Below are 11211 nucleotides of genomic sequence, written 5' to 3'. Positions count from 1 at the left end.
GCCATGCCATCTGGAATCTGTCTGTTCCTCCTAGCAGACGTCGATTAGGGACTGTGGAGCCATTGTAGGCATAAACGTCCCCCTTCTCCGACTCCCAGTAACGCAGGACAGCAGCACCTGCCTTCTGTTTTTGATATCATAGGTGCGTAAACAAATTACGTGGCCCAGAGTGAGGGAGTGCATGCTAATGGGGGACAGAGCCGCAGTCCCTTGGCCACAGAGAAGCACCCCACAGCTGGGCATGAGGCCGCCCTGGCCCTCCTGGTTGGCCCCTCCCGTCTCCAGCTCCACAGGGTCAGCACCCAGGCACGCCAGGCCAAGAGCCCATCTGTTTATGATTTCAGGGGCTCAGGCCCCTGGTGAGGTCTAAGTAGTCCCAAAGCAGGATCTTGGACCAGGAAATGACCCCAAAGAAGGGGGGGGGTGCTTCAGGGCAGAGCAACTAGATTCACACAACAGGCCGGCCTGCAGCGCCCAGGCTAAAGATGCCCCTGACCGGAGGCCAGGTCGTCCCAGAAGGCCCTTGGAGGAGGGAGGTGGGGGAAGCAAGGAATGTTCCAGGCTCAGGAGATACTGCATGGAGGAGTCTGGCACTCAGCCAGAGGCCCAGGGGGATCAGGATTTACCCACAACCATGCCGCTGGTCGGGGGGCCAAGAGGCGGAAAGAGAGGCCCGGGTCCCCCAGAGGGTACGGGGGACGGTCCAGTTCTCAGCCATTCCCAACAGCGACAGAGGAAGGGGTGGTCTGCTTCGGGCCACAAGATTCCAGGGTTACAGGAGGGACCGGAAAGGAATAAAGAGGCACCGAGGGCACACGGACACACAGACGTGAGAAAGAAGACAGAGATGTGGAGTGAGGGGATGGGGGGCTCCCTCCTCTATTCTCCGCCCGGATCCCACTTAGAGCCTTTCGCAGTGCTGGGACTGACCAGGGAGGGGGACGGGGAGGGGCTCCATCCAGCTGAGCGGGGCGAGTCTGGGGAGCCAGAAGCCCCCAGGAGCCCTGTTAGCACAGCCCGGGCCCACCTCCCCTGACCTGGGCAGTCAGCTGACCCTGACTCAGGGCTAGATGTGCCTGGGGCTGCTGTGAGAGGGGACCCGTGTCCCACAAGGTGAGCCCCTGTCCACCAGGCCCCACGATGAATGAATACCGCCCGGCGGCCTTCCCTCCTGCCTGTCCCCGGGGTTTTCACAGGCATCCCCAGCAAGGAAAAACGTGCCCGCCCTTCTGACCCACTTCAGTCCCATCCCTGGTGGCGTGGATCCAACGTGACGTGAGGTGCCTGCCGTGGTGACGCCGCCTCGGCCCAGAGGAGCGGGAGGTGGCACTTGGTTCTGGCTCGGTGGCTCAGCCAGGGAGGCAGCTCTGCGGACAAGGGTGCCGGCAGGCCCCCTCCCACCCTTGGGCAGAGGAAATGAGTAGGCGCACAACGAGGCTGGCAGGGGAAGTCACTTTTTTTGAGGTGTCACCGCCTGGCAGCAGCCCCTGGCCAGCAGAGCCCGCTCTAGGGGCCACTGCACTGCGCGCCCCGCCTCCGTCCCCAGCCCGTGTTTATGAGCCCGGAATGCGCCCACCCAGGCCCCCTGCACTGGAGACAGGAGCCTCGTATATCTGCACAAATTACATTTCGGCTTTTATTAGTCCCAGATCGCTCCCATTTCCTGCTGAGTGTCCTGTGGATATCATTAACATTTCTCCGGCTTTTTTTATGTTTTATTTTTTATTTTTCTTCACATTCTCCAAAATGCATTACCAGAAACATTACTTAAAAAGAGAGTGCTATGACCAGTGTCGTCCTTCTCCCCCCGCCTGCACCCCTCCCCGGCTTTAATCAGTCCAGCTGCTGTGTCTTTTAATTTAGCCGAGCTGTATTAAAGGCGGGTTTCCCAATACACCCGAGCAGCTGGGTGCGGAGGAAGCATCTATCTCTAAGAGAAGACAGTTCAATTAAAATACGAGAAGCCCAGTGCCTGATGGAGAATGCAGGCAAAAATGCTCACCCCAACACCACCCTTCAACCTCCGGGGGGGGGGGGGCGCGTGCGGGAGGCGGTGGGGGGGGTGCGGGAACAAAGGCATGGCATCAAAGCTGGGCTCCCAGAGCCAATGAGGCCCACCAGCTCTGCCAGGAGAAAATGGGGCGCTGCCTCTTTAAGAGCTGCCTCAGGCCTGCCACAGGCTCTGTTGTTATTAATTATTATGATTATGATTACTTTTCAAGAGCACTAGGACAGGACAAGGAAGGGGGAGAGAGGCAGGCAGCAGACAGAGGTGGGCGGCAGCAGGAGGGGGCCCCTTTGGCAGAGATGGTGACCTCTGAACCTGGGCAGGGGAGGGGGCAGAGCGGGGACAGACCCGGGGGTTTGGCCTTAGTGGGTTCAGCTGGAGGGAGAAGGTGTGGGGCCCAGGGAGGACACCCTCTAACACATCCTCTCGGGGCTCCTTCGGGTCCAGTCCACCTCCCCATCCTTGCTTCCCGTGTCCACTTCTTGTGGACACTGGGTCCGCACAAGGCCTGATCTCTGAAGTTCTTGCGGGGAGGGAGGAAGTCAGCCTTGAGCATCCTCTAGGCACCTGATAAACAGTGCTTAGGACACAAGTCCCTTATGAGGACTCCTGAAGGGCAGTCGTCCCAGGCCCCTGGACCGAGGGAGCAGAGCAGACCCTGGGCTACCGACTGATGCTCACTGCCGTTCCCCCCATAAGGCAGGAAGTGGGGGGCGGGAACATGCCGTGCCCAGCCCTCTGCCCTCGAGTCAAAAGCACTGGAGGTAGGGGTGGCAGGGGCACCCTTGGCATTGGCCAGAGTGCTTACTCTGTGCAGGTCTGCTCAGTAACACTTTGTTCTGCTCTTCCAGGTAAAAAAGATGAGGTTCAGAGAGCAAAAGACCGACCTTTGAGCCTACCCATAGTGCAGTTCCTTTTGCCAGATCACCAGACCCAGAGTGCACGTTCCCTTCCCCGGACCCCACACCAAGAACTCCCACCTACAAGAAAGCATCTTGGAGGGGCGCCTGGGTGTCTCAGTGGGTTAAGGCCTCTGCCTTAGGCTCAGGTCATGATCTCAGGGTCCTGGGATGGAGCCTGCATTGGGCTCTCTGCTCAGCAGGGAGCCTGCTTCGTCCTCTCTCTGCCTGACTCTCTGCCTACTTGTGATCTCTCTCTGTCAAATAAATAAAATCTTAAAAAAAAAAAAAAAAAGCATCTTGGAGCATGGCAGCAAGAAGGTGCTGGAAGGGGAGGGCAGAGGGGCCCTCTGCAGCCCCTGAGGACCTGAAGGCTAGGCCAGGACCCCCCCTCCCCACTTATTCAGGGAGCCAGACCCCACAGGGAAGTCCACTCATGAGCAGTGGTGGTCACTGGCCGCCTGCTGTCACCCAGGTAACTGGTGTCCCTGGGCAGCCTCAGAGAGAGGTCCCTGGGCCCACAGCCCCTCCAGTACCCCGGGCAGGGTAGATGAGAGCTGCCGCAGCTCCCACGGGGACCCAGTGGAGCCCAGCTGGGAGGCTGTGACTGGAAGTCTCCCTGAGGGAGAGGGCTGGTGGGAGACAGAGAGGAAGAGAGGGAGAGGATGAAGAGAAAAGGAAGCTTTCCGTTCTCCAGCAGCAGCTGTGAAGCCGCTGGTTCCATCCCACCCACTTACCCAAGGTTGTTTTATGACCTGGTTTCTTGATTTGTAGCTGCAGGGGAAAATGTGATAACCCAGCCCACTCAAGGCCTGGGAACTAGGAAGAAGGAGAAAGTTACCCAGGTCAGGAGGCAGGGGATGGGGCAGGGGGTGTCCAGCAAGGAGTGAAGAAGGTAGGACCACCCTGGGCCTCCCCATCCCTCCATGGTGAGTGCTGAATACTAAGTAGGAAACCTCGATTAAAATGATAAATCACTAGCCAGTTTTCCTGCTGTCCTGTGGGGTCTACTTTGAATTCTAAGGGCCGGGCTTGAATAGGGGAAGGGATGAGCTTCCAAGAAATCCACAAGACAAACAACTCAGTCCTTGCAGGCTCTAGGGGAGGGTTAGGGTCCTTGGCCCCCCGGGGCTGGTGGGGAGGGAGGGACCCAAGCCTACTAGGGCAAAAGGGGACCATCCTGGGGGATAAAGAATCCCAGAGAACAAGGCAGCCCCCACCTCAAAGGAGGGCCACTGAAGACCACCCCATATGGGTAGCACCCCCAACACACTTGACACGCACTGCTCTTCATTCACGGGCACCCATGCAAGCTCCATGGGAGAACCCCATGGGGGTCAGCATACACCCCAGCGGCAAGTTACAGGGAAGAAGGGCAAGCCTTGGGAAGACCGCCTTGCCTCTCTCCAGATGTGGGGCAAGCCCCCAGCCAGCCTCCGTCTCTGAGGCTAGGAACCCCAGGCGAGGCAGGATCTCAGGGCTCTTTGGAGGAAGTCTCAACAGGGAACAGAGGCTTCTGGACTTCCCAGACGTTTGGAAAGCCTTGCCTTGAAGCCCACCAATGCGGTCTCCTCCAAGGCCCCAGCTGCAGAGGCCTCTGAGACACTCCTAAGGCCCGTGAAGATCCCGTCCTCGGGGTCTAACCTCCAGGAGGGTGCCCCTGGGGCAATGCAGGGTGTGTGGAGTGTGGACTGTGTGGACTGTGCTAGTTTCTGGAAGTGCCAGGCCCAGTTAGGAAGCCACAACACCATTTCCAGGAGGAGTAACCTGTGGGAGTCTCACAGCCCAGACCTGGCAGGACCCAGGTCTCCCCAGAAGGCTGACTTCTAAAGCTGAGGGCCACTCCACAGCCACACCCCAGTGCCCCACATCCGGTTTCAAGGTGTGGTGGTCAACGGGCCCCCGGACCTGGCCTCGTGGTCTGGGTGGCCAGGCAGCTGTCCCCCGCTGGGAATCATGGGGTAACAGGACAGCAGGACGGGATTGAGCAGCAGCTGCACTGTTGGCCTTCCAGAACCCGGCCCCCCACCCCAGACCAGAGCAGGGGGGAGACTGGCCTATTAGCTCAGTACTTACCAGTCTCTTACTGACGGTAATTGTTTTTAGATCATTTTATTCACCATTCAACAAAAAAGAAATCACCACCTCTCCCCCTCGTTGTCAAAATGAGCACAAAAGGGGACCGGGTTGGCGGGGGGCAGCGTCCTGACTCCTAGGAGGGCTAGGGTCTGGTTGCCCACCCATTCAGGGACCCCAGGGTCAGCAAATCAACGCACTGATACAGAGGCTGCTGTGGGTGTCTGAGGGGACCCACAAGGCAGGGCGGGGAGGCCTCCAGGTCTGTTCGAGATGCCCCCCACCAAGCCCCCAGATGCTCCCGGCCTTGCGGGCAGCCACGCAATGTGGATGAGACGGGATCTGCGTGTCTGACAGCTCTGAGGGCAGGCAAAGGTGAGAGAGAGCCCAAACCCTCACCCCAGCCTGTCCTTGAGGGACACCCCACAGGCCCCGAGGGACCCTGACTTCCCTGGAGACGTGGTCTCATCAGCTACTAGCTTGTCTGGCTGCTTCCTGAGCTGGGAAGATGAAGGCCGTTCTGATCTATGCGCGCCTCACTCCCTGGGCTCCAACAAGACTTTTGCTCGTGTCACCTTCCCAGGGACCCCACTCTGACCACTGTGCCTGGAAGAGTCCCCTTGCTCTTCTACCAAGTGTTCCTCTCCTTGTCATAAGTCACGTGGCTGGCTTTACAGCTGGTCTCTCCTTTAGATACGGTTCCCCGAGAGCAGGTGTTTTGGCCCGTTTTATTCACAGCTCTATTCCCATATCTCCGCACAAGAAATATGTATTGAATGAATAACGTGTCCATGTCACATTAATCCTATGGAAATATCCAGAACCAGCCGTCGATGGCAGCGAAGAGAGCAACCGGGTGGGCATGGGGGGCTTATGGCCACAACCACTCATTCATTTGGGCCTGGCAGGCAATGCACCTGGGTGAAGCCAGCAGGTGGGGATGGAGACACAGGGAGGGTCCCAGGTCCCAAATAAAGCGAGGGGCGCCCTGCTGAACTGGGGGCCAACTGCTGCTGCCTCGTGGGAAGAAGGGCTCCAGTTTCGGAGATCTGTTTTGTTTTGTTTAAATAAGAAGGGAAGTCTCTCATTTTAATAAATGTTACTGACCAAGTAAAAAGTTTAACACCCCAGAGTTGAAGAGGGCCCGTCTGTGGGCTGCCGCTCATGACAAGCTCCGGGGTGTCGAACGCTGGCGTAACTGGTCCACATTTGCAAGGACAGAGCCAGGGCCTGGTCGGGAGCAGAGTCTGGGCACTTAGCAGGTGGCCAGGGCGCAGGCAGGCGTTCAGTGTGAAGGAATGACAACAGTGGGAGCAGCCAGAACCTTCCCTGGGCCCTGGGAGAAGTCCCGAGACCAGGGAAGCAGGGAGTGGAGCTGCAGGTTGAGCTCCCAGGCCGGGCTCAGGGAGGAAGTGGGGCCTGAGCAGCTCGGGCCCTTCAGGGAAGGTCAAGTTCAGAGGTGCTCAGCCGTGGGGGAGCCGCAAAGGCTGGAAGGCAGGAGGCCTGCCTTCGGGCCATTCCACCCCAGGTGCCAGATGAGGCCCTGCTGATCCCCCCTTCCCTTTGCTGGGTCCCTGCAGGGATCCTTGGTGGCACTTATCACAGTGGTAATTACATAATTAATGGCATAATGAGCTGCTTTACATGCACCGCCCTCGGCAGAATGTAGCCTGATGAGGGCAGGGGCTTCTTCATCTGTTTGGTCCTACGCCCTAAGTGCAGAAACTGTCCAGGCTAGCTGCCAGTTAAATATTGCCCAGATGGCTGGGCAGATGGGATGGGTGAGGGGTTCAGCGCTAGCCTGGGTGCATCATTTAACCTCCTCACAGTTCTAAGGGATGCTGCCCAAAGAGAGGCCTGAAGACCAGCCAGGACTGATGCAGTAGCCAATCAGGAAGGAAAGCCCTGGCTTCTGCTCTGTCGTCCACATCCCCAGTCACAGCCACTCCCTCACCAAGCCCATTTCTATACAGCTTACTATCAGATGGGGTGGGGTGGAGTTGGGGGCTGAAGATACAGAGGAAAAAGTAGCAGGGCCCCTGTCCTCCCAAGGCAGACAAACACCCAGGAGGGTGCAAGGTTGGGGTAGAGGTGATCAGGGGAGGCTGGCAGGAGGGTGTAATTAAGTGAGGAAGGGTGAGGGCCCACCAGATGGAAGGAGCAGCCCAATGAGGCTGGAGGCAGAAGAGAGCAAGTGGGAGACCTGCACTTATCTCCCCTCCCCCACTTCGGGGGGGCCAGCTGCCAATAGTCAGATCTCCCCCGGCCCCCGCCCCGTTCTCAGGGCACCAATCCCTGGCAATCCTGCAAAGTCAAAGTCATCCTGATTTGTTACCTGCCCATGTGGCTGCTGGGGGGCTGGTACTCTCCCATGTGCCTTTGGGGCCCACTGGTCTGCAGCCCAGGCTGGAGAGGGGTTTCTTGACCTGGTGCTGCCTACCTCTCCCTCTGGCTCCTGCCCACAAGGCCAGCTGGCAGCAGCAGTGAGCCACCAGAAGCCACTTTCTACAGAGCATATTCTAGGTCAAACTTCCCCCCTTGTTTTGGAGAGATTAACCAAAGCCCAGAGAGGGACGGTGACTTGTCCAGGACATCCAGCAGGTCTGAGATCCCTCTACAGCTCTGGGCCCCTTGGTGCACCAGAAAATGAACTCTGGAGCTGGAAGCCAAAACAAGGGAGAGGTCAAGGTTCTCCTATTGGACACCCCAGCTTTCTGGAGGGGCCAGAGAATGTCCCCCTCCTTCCCCAGCCTGGGTGGGAACAAGCCCTCCCTTCCCTGCCTTTGACACCCACTCTGCGCAGCACCCTCACGTTGGGGAGGCTCAGCAAGCCAGCCCCTCCCAGCCCCGTTCCACCTGGGGGCGCCGAGGAATTGGCGCCCCCCATCCCCCCAGCCCCCAGGGGAGGAAGCCGCCTGTCAGGCCGCCACGGCGTGTCAAATCCTCTTGCTGCCTAATTGTGAGACGGCGGCGTTTAAAGAAACGCTTTTCTGGCCGCCTGCCACACCGCAAACTGCTTGGTATAATTTTATTATTAAGGAGAGAGAAAAAGAGGGAGGGGGTTGGGAGAGAGAGAGAGAGAAAGGGAGAGAGGAGGAAATTGCTTAGTCCAAGTCAGCTGGTGGAGTATTCTGCTCAATGTGAAAGCGGGGACGGCTTTCCAGTTGGCAAGCTGACTTCGTTAATTGCGCATTCAGTCTCTACTTAGGGTAATTGAAACGAAGCGGGGCCCAGGTCTGACAATTAGGGTCTGCGACTAGGCCATTAACCCTTTCCGCCACCGCCCCCCGATGGCTACTACGTGGCCACTGAAAGTTGGGGGAGGGCCGCTAGGCACCCCAGCGAGAAGCCCCTCCGAAGCCGGAGGTTAGGGGGTCCCAGGCGGGGAGGCGCGTACTGCGGCAGGGGGCTGCCGGGCGGGCGTCCCAGCGCGAGCAGGGTTAACGAGGTGCCGGAGTCCGGGAGCCCGGCTAGGGCCGAGCTGGGGACCAGGGAGCCGCGCGGGGTGTGTGAGGGTTGTTTGCGGCCTCGCCGCCCCTCTGCAACAGATGTTTCAGCCGTGTAAGACAAAGGCAGAGCGCCTGCTGCTGCCGGGAGAAAATCCGCAGGACTCCCTCAGGAGCAGGTAAAATTTCACCTTCTATTTGTGTTCCCCCCTCACACCCCCCGCTCGCCCCCGCCCGCTCTCCCGGCCTCTGCGCCAATACGGAAAGCGCCACCAAAGACGCCGCGCCGCCTCCTCCGCAGCCCAACCCGCTGACCCCAGCAAGGTCACGGCGACCTCGGGCTCCGCCAGCGGCGCGCCCGCCCATCCTCCGCCCGCGAGGGGTGCCTCTCCGTGCCCGGCCCACTCCCGGGGCGCCCCCCGCCCCCGCGCCCGCGATCCGCGGTAATTGGAGGCGCGGGGAGAGACAGGAAGGGGGCGCTACGCTCGCCACGAGGCGGAGGCGGCGCTGGACGCTCCGCGCCTCCCTCCTGCCTGCGCTGGGACCCCGGGGGGCTCTGCCCCCCCAGCCCCCATCATTCATCTCCCTGATTCCCGCTGTATCCGCCCTCGGAAGTCAGCCGAGTGAAGCAGCTGTTCCTTGCACACTCCACTTGACCAAAGATGATGATAAATGAGGCCCGGGCTGCGTCGGGGACGCGGCGGCTGCCGCGAGGGGCGCGCAGGGCGGGGCGTACGAGCCTCCCCACGGCTCCGAAAGGGCGAGGACGCGGAGGACAGAGGCCGAGGGGCACAAAGGGCCGCACTTCCCTCCCGGCGCCCGGCGCAGCCCCGGTACCCGGCTGTTAGCAGGCGGCGGGTGGAGGTGCGCCCGGAACGCCGGGGCCGAGGCGGCGACCTCTTGCCCGCGGCCCGCGCCGCAGCCCCGCCTCCGCCCTGCTCCCTCCCTCCCCACCCCTTCCCCTAAGGCCGCGGTCCCCACGGCGCCCTCGCCCCCCACCCTCCGTGCCTCAAACCTATTAACGCTCGTAAATAATGAATAATGGAGCGCTTCTCTCCAGCCGCGCGGGGCTGCGGGCGGGGGCCGCTGCCAGCTGCGCCCGGGCCTGGGGAGGGGGCGACCCCCGGCCGGGTGCAGGGGGCCCGGGCGCGCGGCCCCGCACACGTGCAGCCGCGGCGCGCAGGCGGGCACCCCGCCCCGCGGAGGAGGGGGAATCCCGCGCTGCCCTCCCCAACGCCACCTCCCCTGGAGTCCTCTGGCACCGAACGAGGCGAGAGAGCGCGCGCGAGCTTCCCAGCCGGAGAGGGTTATTTTTAACCTGCCCCCCTTTCTATATCTGCCTCTCGGGTTTGCGCGCCCGCCCGCCCGCTCCACCAGCCGAGGACGCGGGCTCCTCACCTCGCTCGGCGGCTCCGGCCTCTGAGCGCCTCCCCCGGCCCGCGGCCCCCGCCCCTGCGCGGGCATCGCGCGGCTAAATCTCAGCCTGGAAAGGACCGATTAGGAGCCGCGTGCCTTTCTGCGAAATATTGGAACCGGGTGGGGTGGGGGCGGGGAGCCCGGCGCTATCGTCCCCTCGCCTCCCTCCCTGCTTGCCGTGACTGCGAGAGGCGGCTCCGGCGCTCCCTCCGCAAAACAGGGGGCGGCCAGGCCGGGGAGCCGAGCCCCCCTTTGCTTTTCGCCCTTCACTCCTCAACGCCCACCCTTCAGTCATCGACAAAGCTGGAGCTTCTAACACACCGACCCTCCGGCGGCGGCGGCGCCAAGTGGGGCGCTGCCTCCCCCATCTCGGCCTCCTCCCCGAGCCACTCCAAACAAACACACCATTTAAACAGCAGCGGGCTTGCACACCAACTTCAAGGCGGACCCCGCCCATGCCCGTGCCAAAGGCGCACGGAGTGTGGGGGGGGGGGCTCTTTCCCCAGCCTTGTCTCCCTCCTCTCGGCCTTGGCCTCCTTAAGGGCCCCCCTCGCCCCCTCGCTCCCATTCCCTTCCCCTTCGCGCCCAGCAGCCCTGACCCCCCAACCCAACCCCCCTTCCAGGGGGAATGAGGTAGCAGGAAGTTCATGTCCATTCCCATTACCTTGGTTTCCAAAAGGCCACCCACCCAAACCCCAGCCTGTCCTTACCCCCAAAGGAGGGGGCAGCAGAGGAACTGGCTGAGCTCAGAAACCCCCTCCAGGCTTTGACTGGATCAGTCACTTGACATTTTCCAGACTCTGCTCACGCCCAATCCTGGAGACCCACAGGCACAGGGCCCCCTGAGGACCCCCCTGCTGAATGAGGTGGGGTAAAAGACAAGCGGCTGCAAAATACAGGGGAAAACTATGGAGGAACTGGTGGGCTGAGGAGGGAGAAGGGCATTCCAGCAGCAAGGAGCCGTCTGGCTTAGTGGCAGGAAAGAACACAGCGTATTTGGGAATCCAAGCCGGATTTCTCTCCCCAGCTTAGCTAGAGTGTGGGGGAGGGCCGGGCCCCCACCCCAAGGGAGCCACCTCTGGCTGGGATGATGGTAAGAAGGGGGGCAGGCTGGGGCCGGGGGGGTGAAGATGTGTGCGGACTATAGATGTGAGGACAGCAGGTGCCACGGGGTTTATCTAATGACACCTCTGAGCCAGGAGCTGGAGCTGGGGGCCCCAGCCGGCCCTGGAGGTGAGACAGGTCCAGGAGGCAGGAGAGAGAGGACCCCTTAGCACAGGCAGGGCCTGGCAGGGCAGACTTCGGGTTCTCCACAGGATTCTCTCTAACCGCCCCCCCCCCCCGCCAGCCTACCTACTGAGCCTGG

General features: G+C 61.1%; 1 protein-coding gene across 2 annotated transcripts in view; it reads right to left on the bottom strand.

The window, feature by feature from the left end:
• LOC111139228 (retinoic acid induced 1) overlaps nt 1-11211 on the bottom strand; it is a 117300-nt gene that overhangs the window by 16438 nt on the left and 89651 nt on the right. The gene's annotated exons all lie outside the window — the stretch shown is intronic.

The sequence above is a fragment of the Enhydra lutris genome, unplaced genomic scaffold, assembly GCF_002288905.1.
Source record: "Enhydra lutris kenyoni isolate GAN:26980312 unplaced genomic scaffold, ASM228890v2 scaffoldscaffold97, whole genome shotgun sequence".
Lineage (NCBI taxonomy): Eukaryota > Metazoa > Chordata > Mammalia > Carnivora > Mustelidae > Enhydra > Enhydra lutris.
The sequence above is the reverse complement of the archived record's forward strand: the minus strand, read 5'-3'. Positions and strand labels throughout refer to the sequence as shown.